This window comes from Pseudonaja textilis, chromosome 2 (assembly GCF_049901715.1).
Source record: "Pseudonaja textilis isolate UNSWEBS1 chromosome 2, rPseTex1.2, whole genome shotgun sequence".
NCBI lineage: Eukaryota > Metazoa > Chordata > Lepidosauria > Squamata > Elapidae > Pseudonaja > Pseudonaja textilis.
Window position 1 is genome coordinate 166,866,140 of NC_141991.1, and position 17,699 is coordinate 166,883,838.

A 17,699-nucleotide genomic window follows, 5' to 3' on the forward strand; every position below is an offset into this window, starting at 1 on the left:
ACACTGGAAGTTTTCAGAAGAAATAGACAACCATTTGTTTGAAATGGTAAGAGGTTTTCTTGCCTGAGCAGGTTGGACTAGAAGACCTCCAACATCCCTTCCAAGTCTGTTAATCTATATCCCACATTTGGGAGGGGGCGTGTTTCAACCTACATTCTGAGAAACGTTTCCAAGCCTTGAAGGAATAATATTCAGAATCTTATTGAGACACGGATAAAAGATTAGTAGTTCACACCACATAAACTATTTGGACTCCCAACACTTTCAGGGGCTCAGCACAATTTGCATCCAGCTGGTGAGTCATCTTGCTGAGCTGTTCACTGATCTCTTGCACCACTGTAGGGCCACCTAGTTGACAAGATATGGAGTTGCCTTGAAGTGCCAAATTCCTATACCAGTTCTTGAGCTAAAGACTGGAGCAATCAATGATGCTCAATAGCAATTTCCCTGAACCTAAAGCCACTTGGAGATGGGAAGCTACAACTCTCATTGTCAGTGCTGGCTGGAAATGAGGAGAACTGTGGGGAAGGTCAATGGACACACATATGGAAGCTTGTCTTAAGTAGGAATCTGATTGCTCATGCTTCGCTGCTAATAGGGGTGGCCTGAATATTATTTTTCTCAAGATGGTCCTTACTGCATGAAGCAAACTTTCAGTTTGTTGCATAAAGCCTCCAAACTTTGGATAGATCCCTTATGAGTTGTGAGAGCCTATTGAATTGATGAGTCATCTCCTCTACTTGCATGTTGGCATGAATGCTTATCTACTCAATATTGCCCTAGTTTCATTTTCCTCCCATGATGACCTTCCTTCTTATATCTGAGCTGCCAATCTTGACACGCAAATGTGCCCAATCCTCTCTCACAAGCTGTAGCATCTTAGAATTTATGTGCTGTGATAGTGAACTGTCATATGGGAAAAAAAACAAGACAAAACCCTGAAACATTTTCCATAGAAAAAAAACTGAACTGAACTGAACTGAATTCTTTATTGGCCAAGTGTGACAAGGAATTTGTCTTGGTGTAAATGCTCTCAGTGTACATAAAAGAAAAAATACATTCGTCAAGAGTCAAGAATCATAAGGTACATCACTTAATCATAGTCATAGGGTACAATAAGCAATTGTACAAAAAAACCCTTTTCTATTCTATTTCAGCTCCTGATAGTTCATGCCAACCAATCCATAGTAAGGGGAATGTGTATGTTGTGCAATCACCAGACTTTGTGTGCTGTTTGAGATATTTTTTCATAGTAGCTGCATCTACTCTAACAGGAAAAGATTCAAATCCATTTTGGGATGGAATGTACATGTGTGACAAATCAATACCTATTTCCAGCCACAAAATAATAGTTTAAAAAAGAGAGTAGCAAGATAATGACTTAATCTTTCTTGTTGCCCTAATGCACATTAAATTGCTGGCTAAAACGGCAAAGGCTTTTATATCAACATGTATTTTCCTTTGACTCCTCTCTACAGAAGTGAAATGATTGTAGGGGAACAAGAGTGAATCACAGGATGTTTAAAATTCACCTCTGTTTAAAACTGAGAGACAAAAAGCTGTGGTGTTCACATGGGGCTATACATGAAAAATGCTCCTAGGGAACAGATAGGCAAGGAAAAGCACATGGACAGATAGGCAAGGAAAGGGATATGGACACTCAGAGAGATGAATCTAAACAGATGTTTAGTATGAATTCTGCTGGAGGTGAATTGGGGTTTCCTGATTTTACCAGATTTCACGATAAGGCAACTACTATTATAATACAAACTCTGGCAGCATTGGCCTCCAGAAGAGATGTCCCAAAAGGGAAGATGGTAGCCATGCCTGTTTGATTGAAGGACAGCTACTTTTTTGAGTTTTTTTGACATCTCTCTGCAGATCCCACTGACTTCCCTACTGTTTGTACTTCCCCAATTAAATATTGATCCAAAATATGTCTAGAAAAAGAATATGCATCAAGTTGCCAGTTATATTTGGAAGGAAATTGTGTCTGCATCCCATTGTGTTCTGAGAAAAGAAGAGATGACAATTGCTCATGTTGTAAACTCACATGACTTGTGAAATTTTACCGCCACGGGTATATAAATGGAACAACAATTATAGGTAGCCACTGTATGTACCTGTAAAAAAATTAAAGTTATTCTTTAATTGTGCTTCTCAGCTTGGAGAAGAAGTCTTAATCTGGAGAAAAACCTGGAGTTTGGACCGACAAAAATGGAAAATAAATTGGAGATGGGTTCTGATGTTCGGTTTCAGGAATGGAGGTGGTGGGGTCCTGATGAAGTGACATTGGGCTTGGAGCAGGAATGAAATATTGGCAGAGGCCCTGCTTACCTGCTGTAAAGATAGATGAGGAAGGAGTTCTAGGAAAAGGTAGTGAAAATTGAAAAGCAGGAACTGGAAAGTTTCTGGCAATGCTTATTGAAAGGATGCCTGTTTTTTTTAGGCTTGATCAAAAATATCCAAGCTCCAGTCAAGCTAATATATGAGGGCCCCTTGGTGCTCTCTAAGCTTACTTGTTTTCTTGCAGATATTTCATTACTCTAACTAGATAACATCATCAGTGCTAGTCAGGAGCGCGGTTTGCTGTCAGTTTATATTCTAGTGACTTGCCCTGTCAATGTTGGTGGGGGTGATTTTGGAGAGTCTTTGGTTGGGCTGTTTGCTGTTGGCTTTACTGATGGTTTACTGACCTACTACAAGGTCCCTTCCAACTTCGTTAATCTGTTTTCTTCAAGATCCCTCTTAATGACTCACTCATTCCTTCCCCATTCTCAAGGCCAGATTCCTTCATACCCAGACACCTCAGGAGACATGCTAAGCCTCCTGGTGTTCTTCCAAATTCTTGAAGGTGGAAATATGAAAGGTTCAGAAGTAAAAGAGACTCAATGTATCCGCTTACCAGAAGAAAGAGCAATGGAAGAGAAGCAGGTCAGAGATGCTTTGTGTGAAGATACAGCATTTCCTTGGAAGAAGAGGGAGACCGCCTCTCTTTGCCCTGTCAGCAATGTTACAGATCTGAGCTGGTTTATTTCTGGCTCAGCTGCAGCATAATAGGAAGGACTACAAAGCTTCCTTTTTTTAAAAAAAATGGGAGAATGCTGGGACTTCATTATTCTATTTGAGGGGTCAACTTGTCTCACTTCTGCTATTTCCAGAATTTTAGATCTTGTTAGGTCCTGATTGGAGGACAACCTTTTAATGTCAGGTAGTTTGTTCTTCTCTTCTCTTCTCTTCTCTTCTCTTCTCTTCTCTTCTCTTCTCTTCTCTTCTCTTCTCTTCTCTTCTCTTCTCTTCTCTTCTCTTCTCTTCTCTCCTCTCCTCTCCTCTCCTCTTCTCCTCCCTTCCCCTTCCCTCTTCTCCCCTCCCCTCCCCTTCCTTCTCCCCTCCCCACCCCTCTCCTCTCCTCTCTTCTTATCTGTCTCATTAAGGTGATGTGGAATTGATAGGTTGTGTTGCTGTTGGGTTTTGGGGCAGGACAATGCCTTTTCTTTCATGTTCTCAGCATTTCAAGTTGACCGAAGGAAAGTCGTTTGGAGGATTGCATGGACTGCAAGGATCCAGAGGATCACTAGATGGCAGGAAAGAGATACCACAAGCAATTGTTTTATGCCATCCTGTGTGGGTCATCAAAGCTTGTGCAGTCCAGAAATGCTCATCCTAGTCAGTCATTAGACATCTTCACCTGGTTCTGGGGATTTGGGGAGGAGGTGTCAAGAGGACATTATATTATAGCCAGATTATGGACAATACATGATATATTCTAGAATCATGTTTGGTACCTTTTGTATGTGCTTAAAAGTTCAGCCAGGTGGTAGGCAAGAAGAAATGAAAAGTCTTAATGCAATTTGCATCTGGAATGAGCTATACTTGGGTACATCTAGTTTAATGAAAAGAAGGGCTAGGGGAGACATGATAGCAGTGTTCCAATATCTCAGGGGCTGCCATAAAGAAGAGGGAGTCAAGCTATTCTCCAAAGCACCTGAAAACAAAACAAGAAGCAATGGATGGAAACTAATCAAGGAGAGAAGCAACTTAGAACTAAAGAGAAATTTCCTGACAGTTAGAACAATTAATCAGTGGAACAACTTGCCTCCAGAAGTTTTTAATGCTCCAACACTGGGAGCTTTTAAAAAGACGTTGGAAAACCATTTGTCTGAAGTGGTGTAGGGTTTCCTGCCTAAGCAGGGGGTTGGACTAGAAGACCTCCAAGGTTCCTTCCAACTCTGTTATTCTAAATTCTAAATGCATTCTTTAAAGATGCTTCACCTTTAGTGCAGATGTGGAGATTGTCTGGCCTGTGGGAATTGCCATCTGGCTTGGCCAAGCTCTCCCAAGACCCAGCTCTCCCAGACCTTACCAATTTCCCCTGCTCCGTCGCAGGGAGAGATGAGAAAGATTTGTTTCTGATCTGCAGCAGATGAAAGATAAGCTTTCTCATCCTTCAGCGTGGAGATCAGGAGTGTTGCCAGAGTTGCAGCAAGGAAGGAATTATCTCTAGTATGACTGGCAGGAGAAGGCAATTTCCTTTTTCCTTTGCAGAAGGTGATAACCAATTGCTCCCTGGCAATTCTCAATGCCTGGTCTCAGCCCAACTTTTTTGCTTTGCAACATCATTGAGTTGGAAGGAAGTTCAAGAGTCATCTAATTCAACCATCAGGGGCCATTTATGTTTCTGCACTAGATTTTGTTTCTAACATTAGAATCTAAATTTCTCACTATGGAGAAAATAAAATGGCCATTTTCTGGCACACGACATTGCTGCTTTTTATGCCAAATAAGTCCTTCATGAGTTTGCAGCATAAAGGTCAGTTTTGAAGGTTTTTCATAAACACGCTGATCTGCTCTAGGTAGTACCACAGCCTTTCTCTGCCATCATATATGTGATACAAGGCTATCTCAGGCTACCAGCTGAATTGCTTTTCAGGCTTTGTCAGAAGACCTCCAAGCAGAAATAGAAAAGAAGCATTGCACGAGGTCTTCCTGAAAGATCCCCACAAATAGAGCTTTTGTATAACGGAAGAAAGGCTGTAGAGCAGGGGTGGGCAAACTTTTTGCCTCGGGGGCCTCATTGACTTTTAAAATTTGACAGATGGGCCGCCACCTGGTGTCAAAATGCCTGTCATTACAAGTCAAAATCAAACGAATGCAATCATTCAATCATTCACATCAAACCTTAATTCTGTACCAACCTTTGGCGGGCCGGATTAAAAAGAACAACGGGCCAGATGTGGCCCGCGGGCCGTAGTTTGCCCACCCCTGCTGTAGAGATTCTCAGTCATCCAGGTCATGGTTGTCCCAAAAGTGCTTTTTCAGGAGGCAACTAGACTTTCTTGTTTTTTTTTTCTTTTGAAGACATTTCACTTCTTATCCAAGAAGCTTCTTCAGCTCTGGATGAGAACTGAAACGTCTTCAAAATAAAAAAATAAATAAGAAAAAGCACCTTTGGGATAACAGAAGAAAGCAATCCAGCATTCTGTTTTTACAGCTGACTAAATTCAGCTCTATTCATAAAAGCTCCTCATCCTCCCCCCCCAAAATAAAAAAAAAATCTGGAAATATGAAGCTACCATCTGTCTTCAAATTTAGTTTCTGGGAGCTAAGTGAGAGCTAAGTCTTAGATGTAGATCTAAATGCATTTTAGATTCTTTCCTTCTCTTGCCTGCTTGCCTGGAAGTTCCCGCATCTGCCTCCAGGGATTGCCTTCCCTTGTCAATTTGGGCTGCTTTGATTTGCTCATTTTCCCAACTCTGTTTCAGTGTATTTTCACCTTGATTTGTGCACATCTTTCAGCCCATGCACAGGTTGCTTTCATTTCTCTTGATGTGGTTTCCTGGCTCCCTTTTCATGATAACATAGACAGTTTGTTATGAGCCAACTTCTTCTAACAGGTCTTGTGTACAGTTTTCTCTTATTTATATATTTATTTTGCAAAGTACTCCCGATTTCAGAAAAAGTGCACATTTCGGCATAAAATTGCATTGCAGTTCAACGATGCCTTCAAGAGTGTGCAAACGGTCATGAGATAATAGATTAACTTGCATTTAATATGAATGTCTATTAAAATGGACATCAAAGGAAATTCTCTGTCATTTCTACCTTCAGAACATCAGGGCAAAGGATAACAGCATCCTATTCTTGGGATATTCAGAATTTGAATATTACAGTCTGAAATTGGGAACAGATATACATGCCCTTAGCAAGGGGCAAAGGAAATTAGAAAGATCCACATGCTGTTGTTTTTTTACTTATAGCAATAGCACATAGATTTATATGCACGTAGATTTATATGCTCCTTCCTAGTGCTTTACAAACCTCTCTAAGCAGTTTACAGAATTAGCATATCTGTGTCCATTTTACCGACCACGGAAGGATGGAAGGTTGAGATCAATCTGGACCCAGTCAGGATTGAACTCCTGGCAGTTAGCAGAATTAGCTGATCTCTCATAGGATCAGAGTGTCAGACTGATAACCTTATATGATTTGCGTAGTTCTTTCCCCTTGGGGGGGGGTACATGTGGACCCCCATTATTCCTCAAAGAGACTGGATCTCCAATCATTGGATAAGGCTACTAGTTTGGTTACTTCATTTTTGACCTCTCACACCAGTGGGTTCTCCAAATTCAAGGATATCCAATTAGCACACACCCTTTGAAGATTTGGTACCTGGTCTGTTTTCAAAATGGATGGTTACTGCTATTGATGGGAGCGCTGGCAAGTTTTCATTTGTTTACTGGCTGCCTTCCTGGATCCCAGTCATTCCCCTGTCCCAGTCAACTGTGGCAGCTCACAGTTTTGGATGACTTCATCATTATTACCTTTATTGTCAGAGTACAACATTTGTACAATGAGATTGGCCGAGCCTTCCTTCATGCACCCCCCACCCCAACACAACTCACAGTGAGGACAGAAGTCCCTAACCCAATCCCAATCTTATTACACCATGTGACCTTGTTGCACAAAGCACTGGCCCCGCAAGTCTATCATACTATGTTGACCTGAAGTTATTTTCTGTTCAGGAGTCTGACAGCCCATGGGTAGAAACTGTTCTTTAGCCTGTTGGTGCGGCTGGCTAGGCTTCTATATCTCCTACCTGATGGTAGGAAAGTGAAGAAATGCTGACCGGGATGTGAGACGTGCCTCAGAATTTTCCTCACTCTTCTAAAGCAGTGAGCCCTAGCGATGTCATCTAGTGGTGTTAGGGAACAGCCCACGATATTTTGTGCTGTACTCACCACCCTCTGTAATGTCTTTCTATCCGCGGCTGTCAATACCATACGGTAATGCAATATGTGAGGACACTTTCTATTGTGGACTGGTAAAAGAAGGTCACCAGTCATTGTTCCACTTTATTCTTTCGCAAGACCCCAAGGAAATGGAGTCTCCATTGGGCCTTTCTGGCCACCTGGGTTGTGTTGATTTTTCAGGTAAAATCTTCACTGAGGTAGACTCCCAGGAATTTAAAGCAGGAAACTCTCTCCCCATAGTCCCCCTTGATGTAAAGTGGAGCAGGTTCCTCCCTCTTCTGGAAGTCTAACACCATCTCCTTTGTCTTGCTGATGTTTAGGTGAAGGTTGTTTTCTAGGCACCATGAGGATAATTTTTGAACCTCCCCCTGTACGCTGTTTTGTCTCCACCTGTAATGAGACCCAATATGGTAGTATCATCTGATCACAGTGGATGGGTCAGACGATACACAATCACGTGTGTACAGTTAGGAACTGAGCACACAGCCCTGTGGGGAGCCAGTGCTGAGCTTCAGGGAGGTGGATGTGACAGACTCAGCCCTCACTGTTTGTGGTCAGTCCCTCAGAAAGTCTTTGATCCAATCGCAGATGGAAGAGAAAAAATCCAAATCAGTCAGCTTTTCGATAAGGATGCTCAGCAGGATAATATTGAAGGCTGAGCTGCAGTCAATGAAAAGCATCTTGACATAGTTTCCGGATCATTTTTAGATGCCCACATTTTCAGTGTATCCTCCCAATACACTGTAAAGGAGGCTAGAAAGCTATTACAACTTCCCCAACATCTTGCTTTTGATCTCCCTCAGAGGGATTTTTTTCTGTCTCTCTTAAATAGATTCAAGAGGGCAAGACTTTCCCATCTGCTTCTGTCAAGTTTCACCTCCTTGCTATAGAGCCAGAGGGAAGCAGAAATCAAAATAATTACAGAGACTAACTGCCTAGAGAGGCCCTATTTTGATTGCAGATTTCTGAAGAGTGAATTAAGGGGGACTTGTGCAGAGCTTGGATTCCAGAGAGATGTTTTGGAATATAGAAGCTCAAGCACAGCATTTGCCTATAAGTTATTAAAACAGCCAGTTCTCCTCCCGATATCATACTGCTGGTTTAATGAGCTGCAGAAAGGCCCTGCTTCCATGCTTCTGCGAGTTTTGAGGATCTGAGTGGAATCTGCACAGTTGTGTCAGTTAAATTACTGATAAGCCATTGGCTTGATTCCAAGGGAGCTGGTTGAATCCTATGCTAGGTTAGGACTATTTGGGGAATTGGGCTTCTCAAAGAATGGTTCTCTCCCCATGGGCTCTTTGAAGCATATCATGGCAACAGCATAATTATTTTACAAGGGTCCTGAGTGTTTTATTAGTTTTACAAACAGAGCCCCTTTCAGGCATTAGCTTCCCTTCAGTCCAACATAAAAGAGGAAGTCAGCAGTATTGGCTGCAGTATTCTAGTTATGCTCAAGATATCACTGATGAAAAAGTCTCCATGCTTTTGGGATGACTGTCATTCCCCATGACAGTGGAGTCTTCCATCTTGAATGGAAGCCACCACTCCAAATATTTGTTTTGGAACTGTGTAAGCAGTTTTTGAGACATGACAGATGTGACTGGGAATGGGGAATTGGACATCGGAAGGTAATCCCTGCATAAGGCTGCTAATGAATGGGTTTCTCTATTTCCACACAAGCATAAAAAAAAAGAAGACTTTGCTCATGTATTTGTTAAAAGATGAATGCAGTAGCAATTAGGAGACGATGCTTTCCCTAGAGAAAAATATTTACTTGCGGGATTTCTGAACCGTCACCTCATTTCTGGGTGATCAATATTGGTGCAAATTTTTTTTGTAGCACTTAAAAAGGTACAGAATGTACAAAAATATTCCCCTCTATTCAGCATATCTGCTGTGTAACTAAGTGAATGTTTTAAGCAAGCACAGTTCCAGTTTAATTTGTGCGAGCTTCCCACTGCTAACCAAAGCCTGAAATTAACTACCAATAAAGTTTCCTAGTGATTTATGCTCTTTCCTCAATTCTTCGGTGCTGAGAGCTTCAGGGGAGCCCCCATTTTGCTCAGGGTTTAATTTCTGTTGTATGGGCATCTTATGGTATTGTTAAACCATCAAGGACTCCATGCATGAATACCCCAACAGCTATGGCTCCCTCATTTTGGCTTCTAGGATGACTGCCAACACCATAGGACTTCTACAGAAAGCCACTCAGCTCTTGGAGGTTTTTGAAAACATTATGATTTGATCTCCCTTTTCAATAAAGCTTTGAGAATTAAACACATTTCTTCGGAAAGGGAGGAAGGAAAATTGCATGAGGATTTCTGGATAACACATGTTTTCCTTATATATTTTCTAGCCCTGAAGCATCAATTAGGAGCCTTTGCCCTATCATAACGGTGAGCAACCCAATTACACTTGCTTCATCAGTTTTGACCTTTCAGAAGATGCAGAACTGAAGTGAGATCGTAAAAGTTCCATGAAGGATTGTGAAGTTTGGAACAATTAAAAAAAGGTAAAGATATTCTCAAATCTCATTTAACACCCGGTAGCTACATCAACCAAGGCACACATTTCTTGGCAATGTTGCAGAAATAGGTTTACCATGTTTTTCTGACTTTCTGCTTAACCAAGAGCAAACTTGCTTAGAGATCAGCCAATGTTGTCGCCTTCCAGAGCATTGTCACAAAGGTGCTTTTTCAAGAGGCAACTGAACTTTCCGTTTTTTCTTTGAAGATGTTTCGCTTCTCATCCAAGGAGCTTCTTCAGCTCTGACTAGATGGTGGGGCTGAGAGTTTCTTGGATGAGAAATGAAATGTTTTCAAAGAAAAACCAGAAAGTCCAGTTGCTTCTTGAAAAAGCACTTTTGGGACAACCATGTCCTGGATGACTGAGAATCCCCATGGACATGCACTTCCAGAGCATTATTAAAGTTTATATAACAAACAGGATTGGTTTTTTTAGAAGGGGAAGGGACCACTGATAACACCATTATTTTTAGTTGGAAACTGGTACTTTCCCTTCAAAGAACAATATGAACAGTTGTAAGTGGACAAAATATGATTTAGAAGAAAGCTTCAATAGTCTACATTTACATGGAACTCAATCCACCAAATTCCAAGTAAGCACAAAGTTGTCTTCAGCATTATCCTCCAAATAAATAGCAATTTTGCTCAGATGTTACTGGGGGTAATTCAAGACATTTCAAAGATGGCACACACCATAATCCCTTTCAAATACCACCATCAGAGGTGGTATTCAGCAGGTTCTGACCAGTTTTGGAGAACCGGTAGTGGAAATTTTGAGTAGTTCAGAGAACAGGAAAAAACCACCTCTTGACTGGCCCTGCCCCCATCTCTTTTCTGCCTCCTGAGTTCCAGCTGATTAGCTGTTGCCCTGCACAGGAGAACAGAGCTGGAAAGCAGATTAGTGGGGTGGGGAGGGAATGGGGATTTTGCAGCAACCTTCCCCTGCCATGCCTACCAAGCCACACCCACCAAGTCATGCCCACAGAACCAGTAGTAAAAAAAAAAATGAATCCCATCACTGACTGCCATGTGGGAGAACCCGTCAGTGTTATAGTTATGGTTACTAAGGGACCGCAATAATCTCTCAAGCAGATGCCCGTGGGCTGCTGAGAAACCTATACAATGCCATTTTCTCTTGGAGAATAAAAGAGGGTAAAGAATTGAAGTCTACAGAAGAGGCAGCAGAGTGGAACTGCCTTGTGCTTCTTTGCCACCTGTAGAGTTTGTCAAGCATGGCTGGCAAATCTAGATTATACAGCTACATGATTCATCCTTAGACTAAGGAAAGGGTTGGGTTACCAGCAATCATTAGTCTGCCAATGAAATATTTGTCACACCCATTAGCTGTCTTGGTACCGCTGTGAGGTATTGACTGCCCTAAGTATTTCATTCTCAATAGCACTATTATTGGCAGAAATGTTGAGGCTAATTTTGATTTCATAAATAACTGTAAAGGGAATTGCTTGTTGCCTAGGGTTTATATTGAGGAAAAATGTAAATAAAATGGAACTAAAAAAATTCAGCAGGATAAATCTTGGACTACATTGCAATCAAATTCATAATAATTGGCAACAGACTTGAATTGTTGACTTCAATAGCCTGTAGATTATTGTACACAGAGGGGATGATCTGCATATTGGGCTGGTTCACAGGTTGCAGAAAGTCATAATGTAAGTTAATGAGGGTGTGATATGTGAATTCATCTGGTTCTGCTTTATTCAGTAAGCTATGACTAAGCAAATTACATTATAGCATGATGCATCAATCCAGCCAATTAAACACATAACACGTAGCTGCCCCACTAAACACTACTTACTCTAGAGCAGAGTTTCTCAACCTCAACATCTTTAAATTGTATGGGACTTCAAGTTCCAGAATTCCCCAGTCAGTGTTCCCCAGAATGCTGGCTAGGGAATTCCGGGAATTAATGTCCACGTATCTTAAAGTTGCTGAGATTGAGAAAAAAAAACTACGCTAAGAAGACAACATCAAAACCAAATTCAGTCATAAAGCAAGAGCGGGAGAAAAAGTGCTTAATTTTTGCCTCATGTTTTTGAATAAACATTTATTTTGAAATAAACATCGGCACCATTTTGATAGGTTAGGGAAATAGACTGAACTGAGTAGAATGAAATTGTATAGAGAGAAGTGCAAAGTTCTTCACTGAACATATTGAAATCAAATGCGCAGATATAAAATGGGAGAAACCTAATTTATTGATGATAAAAATGTTCAAATAATCATTGACTGCAAACAGAATGCAAGTCAGTAGTGTGGCGTGGCTGGAAAAAATGAAGCAAATATAATATTAAATTGCATCAACAAAAAAGCAGTTTCTAAATTCAACTTATTTGGTTGGCTCACACCTATTGTGTTTAGATTTGTGTGGATATGTGCCTCTGAGTCAGTTTTTCATTCCTGGTGACTGCCTGGATTGGTAATCCCTGAAGTCTTATTGACAAGGTTTTTCTGAAGCGGTTTGCTACTGCCTCCTTCCTAAGGCTGAGAGAGAGGGACTGACCCAAAGTCAGCCACTCAGCTGGCTTCGTGCCTAAAGCAGGACTAGTACTCACAGTCTCCCAGTTTCTAGCCTGTTGACTTAACCATTACATTAAACCAGCTTTTGGTATTGATTAGATTTTTTTATCTTGCCTATTTTTGGTGAACTCAAGGTGGCTCCTTATCTTATTTTGCCACAACAATGATTCTTAAGGTGGGTTGCGGTGAGAAATGCTAACTCTTAGGCCAAGGTGGTCCAGTTGGCTTTCAAACCTAAGAAATGACTTATAGTCTCCCAGTTTCAAGCTCAAAACTTCAGTCACTAGATTAGGGGTTCTCAACCTTGGCCATTTTAAGATGCGTGGACTTCAATCCCCACAATTCCCCAGCCAGCATTCTGAAATGAAATCTGAAGTCCACACATCTTAAAGTTGCCAAGGTTGAGTATCTCTCTGCACTAGACCAAATTATCTTTCTCTCTCTATCTAGCTGACAGCATCACCCTCTCAGAAGGATTCAGAGAAAAGTGGAGCAAGTTCAGCAAAGGGCGGCAAGGATGATCAGGAGATTGAAAAATGACATCTTGTGAAAAGAAACTGAAACAGCTGGGCGTCTTTCACTTTGAAGCCTTGAGACTGAGGATGAGGGAGGATAAGATAGCATTCTTCAGACACTCCAAAGGATGTCAGATAGAAGGTCAAATTCTATTTTCCGTCATTCCAGCGTGTATGACATGAAACAGTGGATTGAAATTACAGGGAGGCTGGTTCTACCTAAATGCTAGCAAAAATGTCTTAAGAGTCAGGGCAATTTGGCAGTGAAACCAATTATCCAGAAAATAGATGATCCCTTTTCCCTTGTTCAAACAGAGGCTAGATAGCCATCTATCTGGGATTCCTTCAATGAGTCTCTGTGGCCTTAATGAGTCTATGAAATGTATCTTAACTCATCTCCAATGAAACTACTAGGGACCAGTAGTCCATAAGCTTTCTGGTTTCACACAGCACAAAAATGACTTAACTAATGACTATCTTATGTATTCGATTATTAGAGTGACCCTTTTCCCGACCTTTAATTGACTGGAGTGCTGATTCACGGGATATGCTGAATTTAAAAATGACCCAGATTGATCTGTTACAGAAACCCAGACAATGATTACTGTTAATGCCTAATTAGTTTGTGCCATAGGGTACCTAGGAGCTGATATTGGTATGAATGCTTTTTTTAAGCTCACATTTTCATCCACTATGGTTATTCTCATTGCTTGTCATACTCAAGTCACAATGTTTCCTGTTTATAGAAAAAGTAATCTCATCATTTTTAAGGAATTTAGTACTACGTCTCAAGCTTAGCTCAATTTTAGGAAATTCAATCTTGCATCTCTCTCTGTATGTAAACAGATGGAGGATTTTTTTAAAAAAATGAAAAGACAAAAGAACTCAATTCATTAATCAATTAATTCTATCTTTTCTAATGGAAAACAAGGAACCACACATTTTGGTCTATATTAGACAGGATATCAGGAACTGAATAATTCAACTGCCTAATTTTATAATTCTCATTTATTCTCATAGAATAAAAATAGCTAATTTTTTAGCTTTTCACAGCTTCCCTTTCTCTACTGGATTTAAGAGTAGTGTATATATAGAAATATATGTTTAACAGTACTTCTTAGATTAAGATAATAAAGAAAGATGTTTAACATCTTTTATATTTTTATTTATATTTTTAATAAGATTTAAAAATCTTATTAAAAATCAGGTTATTTAAATTGCAAAGGACATGAGAGTTTCACCTGGAAAATTTACATATTAACAAGGTTTAGAGGGGGATTGTCTCCGTGTTTTTTTTTTCTTAAAAAAAAAAAAGAATTACTCCAGTAAATAGAAAAAAAGAAGGTGAGGAGGAAAGAGAAAGAAACAAAAAACCCTTCTACCTCTTTATTTTCAGCCATTCTTATCTTCCCAGTACGCCTCTTTCATGAGGGAATAAAATATGAAATGTTCTTAATTTCCAAGAGTTGTAGTCTTGTTGTAGTCTTTTTTTTCCTTTGTTTGGTCAACAATGTCTTTTCATATCCACATTGATCAGCTAGAGAAAGGACGGCCGTTGAGGAACTCGGGTACACCAAATAAAGACAGTGGAAATCATTTCCGAATCTGCAGCAGTGAGCATATTTCTTGATGAGGTTGCTTGATTAAAAACAAAACAACAACAACCAACAAAGATATCCATCCTACAAATTTCTCCAAGAATGAAGTAGCAATATTTCAGGGAGTCCAGTGGGTCGACTGGGGAGCTTGATTTACATTCCAAGAGTTTTTGTTCTCAAAGTGAGAATGTGTGATCAAGCCAAAATTACCCTGTGAATGCCTCTGGACTTGAAGGAGGGACTTGAATCTATACCTTCCCATTAAAAGTCCAACAGCTTAACCAACCACTGTAGCACACAGGCTGTCTCTGTCTGTTGTGTATACTTCTGCATGGTCTTGTCTCCTTGGTGGGCATGTAATTAAGCTGTACCCCTCTCCTTGAATGTCTACCTAATGGAGGATCAGAGAGAAGCAAAACCACACAATAAATCATGCAGAACAACAACCAGCAGTGAGGGCTTCCAGCGATTTGCTTTAGCCCCCTGGTAGTTGTCACAGGTCATACAATGCGCATAGGACACAGTTTGGAATCAAAGCTGCTTCACAATTTTATTTGAAGTCTCATTTGTCATACAGCACGAATACCTGGACTTCATTTAAATGCGTACATACAGTTTGGGGTTGTCAGCTTGTTAATAACGATTGATTAATCCATTCAAGATGAATAATTAACTAATCACATGTAAATAAGTTTGCCTGTGATGAGATCTCTCAGAGATGAGCTTTGGAGATATGAAGAGACTCTAAACTGATCCCTAGCTTTATTAAGCCAAGCAGCCTGGTTGCCCAAAGATAGGGGTGCCCTTTTAGAGTTTGTTCTGTTAGACCAATAGATAACAATAACAATAGCACTTAGACCTATATACTGCTCCATAGTACTTTATAGCATGGTCTAAATCAGGGGTGTCAAACTCAAGGCCTGTGCTGGATCTGGCCTGCATCCTGGAAACAGTGAAGGTGCCTCTGCCAGCAAAAATGGAGCTTGGCCCTCCCGAGCTCCGTTTTCACTGGCAGAGGATTGCAGGAAGCCGTCACAGCCAAAAATGGAGCTCGGGTGCCCGTATTCACTGGCAGTGTTAGGGCCACCACAGGTGCCCATGACACGAGTGACGTCGAGCTGGCCATGTCCATCCTGGCTGTGCCCCCCCTCCCCTCTGAGGTCAAACACAACCCTGATGTGGCCCTCAATAAAATCAAACTTGATTCCCCTGCTTTAAATGGTTTACAAATGTCAGCATATTGCCCCCAACAATCTGGGTCCTCATTTTACCAACCCCAGAAGGATGGAAGGCTGAGTCCCATCAGGATGTGGGCTGAGTTTGCTGCCAATACTGCATTCTAACCGCTGTGCCACCAGGGCTCCTCAGATTGAAAAAAGCCTCCCTTTCATTTGCAGCCCTTAAAGTGGCCTTGCAGACTTTTCCACTTACCTCAAGTCACCTTTTTGCCCTGGGCAATGCACTGATCGTCTAAACGTTTTGCAGAGCGGAGTGAAACCCAGACATTATATCATCTGCTGGAAGACAGAAGGCTGCTGTTAATCTCCTGACATCTAACTACAACCTTATTTATTCATGTGGAAATAAAGATTTAAGATGGTGGCGTTTCAAGGTCTGGATGAGTAAAGGAGTGGCAGGGAAGAAAGAATTGTATTGATTTTGAACTGTATAATGCTTGCCCAACCCAAAGCCCTGAGGAAGGGCTAACACTGAGGCAGAAACACAGACATATTGTATTGAAATATATGCAACAAGACAGACAGAACTCCAAGGTCATGATTCTTTCTTTTCCCATAATTATTTCCACTATTGCAAGAAAGAAATCAGCTCAATTCTAAACAAACAATTATCTCTTACCAGCCTGAGGTTTAGCAGTGCATATCCATGTAATATCCATTTTTTTTTGAGCTTTAGAATCAAAACAACTTCAGGGACTGTCTACTAGAAGGTCATGAAATGAGGATAATTAGATTGACTTATAATTTAGGTCACAGCAGATGTTGGCAGCTTGTTAACCTTGGCTGTTCTTGAAAAAAGATAAAACAGGTCAGACTTGGTTAATATGTGGATGAGGGACTATCAATAAATCCCAGGATTATAGGCTGGGCTGGGCAGTGAAAAAGAAATGTCAAGAAGGCAATGACAATGGCAAACTATTACTTATTGGTGTGGAACCAGGGTCTCAAAACTTGGCAATTTTAAGACTTGTGGACTTCAGCTCCCAGAATTCTCCAGCCAGCATATTGAAATCTACAAGTCTTAAAGTTGCCAAGTTTGGGGACCCCTGGTGTGGAGGAAACGTTCAGGGTGCTCAACTCGAAGGAAACTTTATTTACTTATTCATTGATTGCAACTTACAGCCTGCATAAATTGAAAGAGTAGTTCTTAGTGTTGGCAGCTTTAAGATGTGTAGACCTTCAACTCTCAGAATTCTCAAGCCTGGGGAATTCTGTGATGCTGGTTGGGGAATTCTGGGAGTTGGTCCACACATCTTAAAGCTGCCAAGATTGAGAGACTCTAATTAAAGCATTCATCAAATCAATAAAACATTTTTAAAAAAGTCCTTGAAGTTGTCTATAAAATGTCATTCTTTGGTGGTTTAACCTTCTTCCTCAGGATAAAATGGTGAGTCAGCTTCAGTTGAGAATGGATTTATCTGGCTGTTGACCCTGGATCTTCTAGAGCAGGGGTCTTCAAACTTGACAGCTTTAAGATTTGTGGACTTCAACTCCCAGAATTCCTCCTCTAGTCATGTTAGCTCAGGAATTCTGGGAGTTGAAGTCCACAAGTCTTAAACTTGCCAAGTTTGAAGACCCTTGTTCTAGGGTTAGATTATACACGACAGGGCAATTTTACCAGTATCTGAATCCTGGTTAACTTTAGCCTTGCTTGTTTTATGGCTTAGTTGAGTTCTGGGAACCCATCTCAACTTGGTTGAGTTCTGGGAATTCATTCATCTCTGGGTTAGTGTATAGTCCAAGAGATTGTGCAAACTGAGAAAATCAGTTAATTCTGATTTGAATGCAGTCACTAATTTGTGGGGGATTTGTATGTAATTTGAATGCAGTTACTGTTTTGTGGGGGAAGGGCTGACACTAAGTACATGGCTGCATCTTATATAGATTACAGATTGTGTTTACTTCTATATTTTTTGCAGGGATATAATGTATTTTTTTTAAAAAAAAATGGGGGGAATGATGTTCCAGAGAGAGGGAGCCACCATGGAGAAGGCCCTTCTTCTGGGTCCCACCAAGTATATCTCCCTCAGGGATG

General features: G+C 40.8%; 1 long non-coding RNA gene across 1 annotated transcript in view; it reads left to right on the top strand.

The window, feature by feature from the left end:
- Positions 1 to 17,699, top strand: part of LOC148127229 (uncharacterized) — a 78,744-nt gene that overhangs the window by 57,404 nt on the left and 3,641 nt on the right. The window contains exon 2 of the long non-coding RNA XR_015742114.1: positions 9,607 to 9,762. This is a non-coding gene — a long non-coding RNA (uncharacterized LOC148127229). The remainder of the gene's footprint in view (positions 1 to 9,606; positions 9,763 to 17,699) is intronic.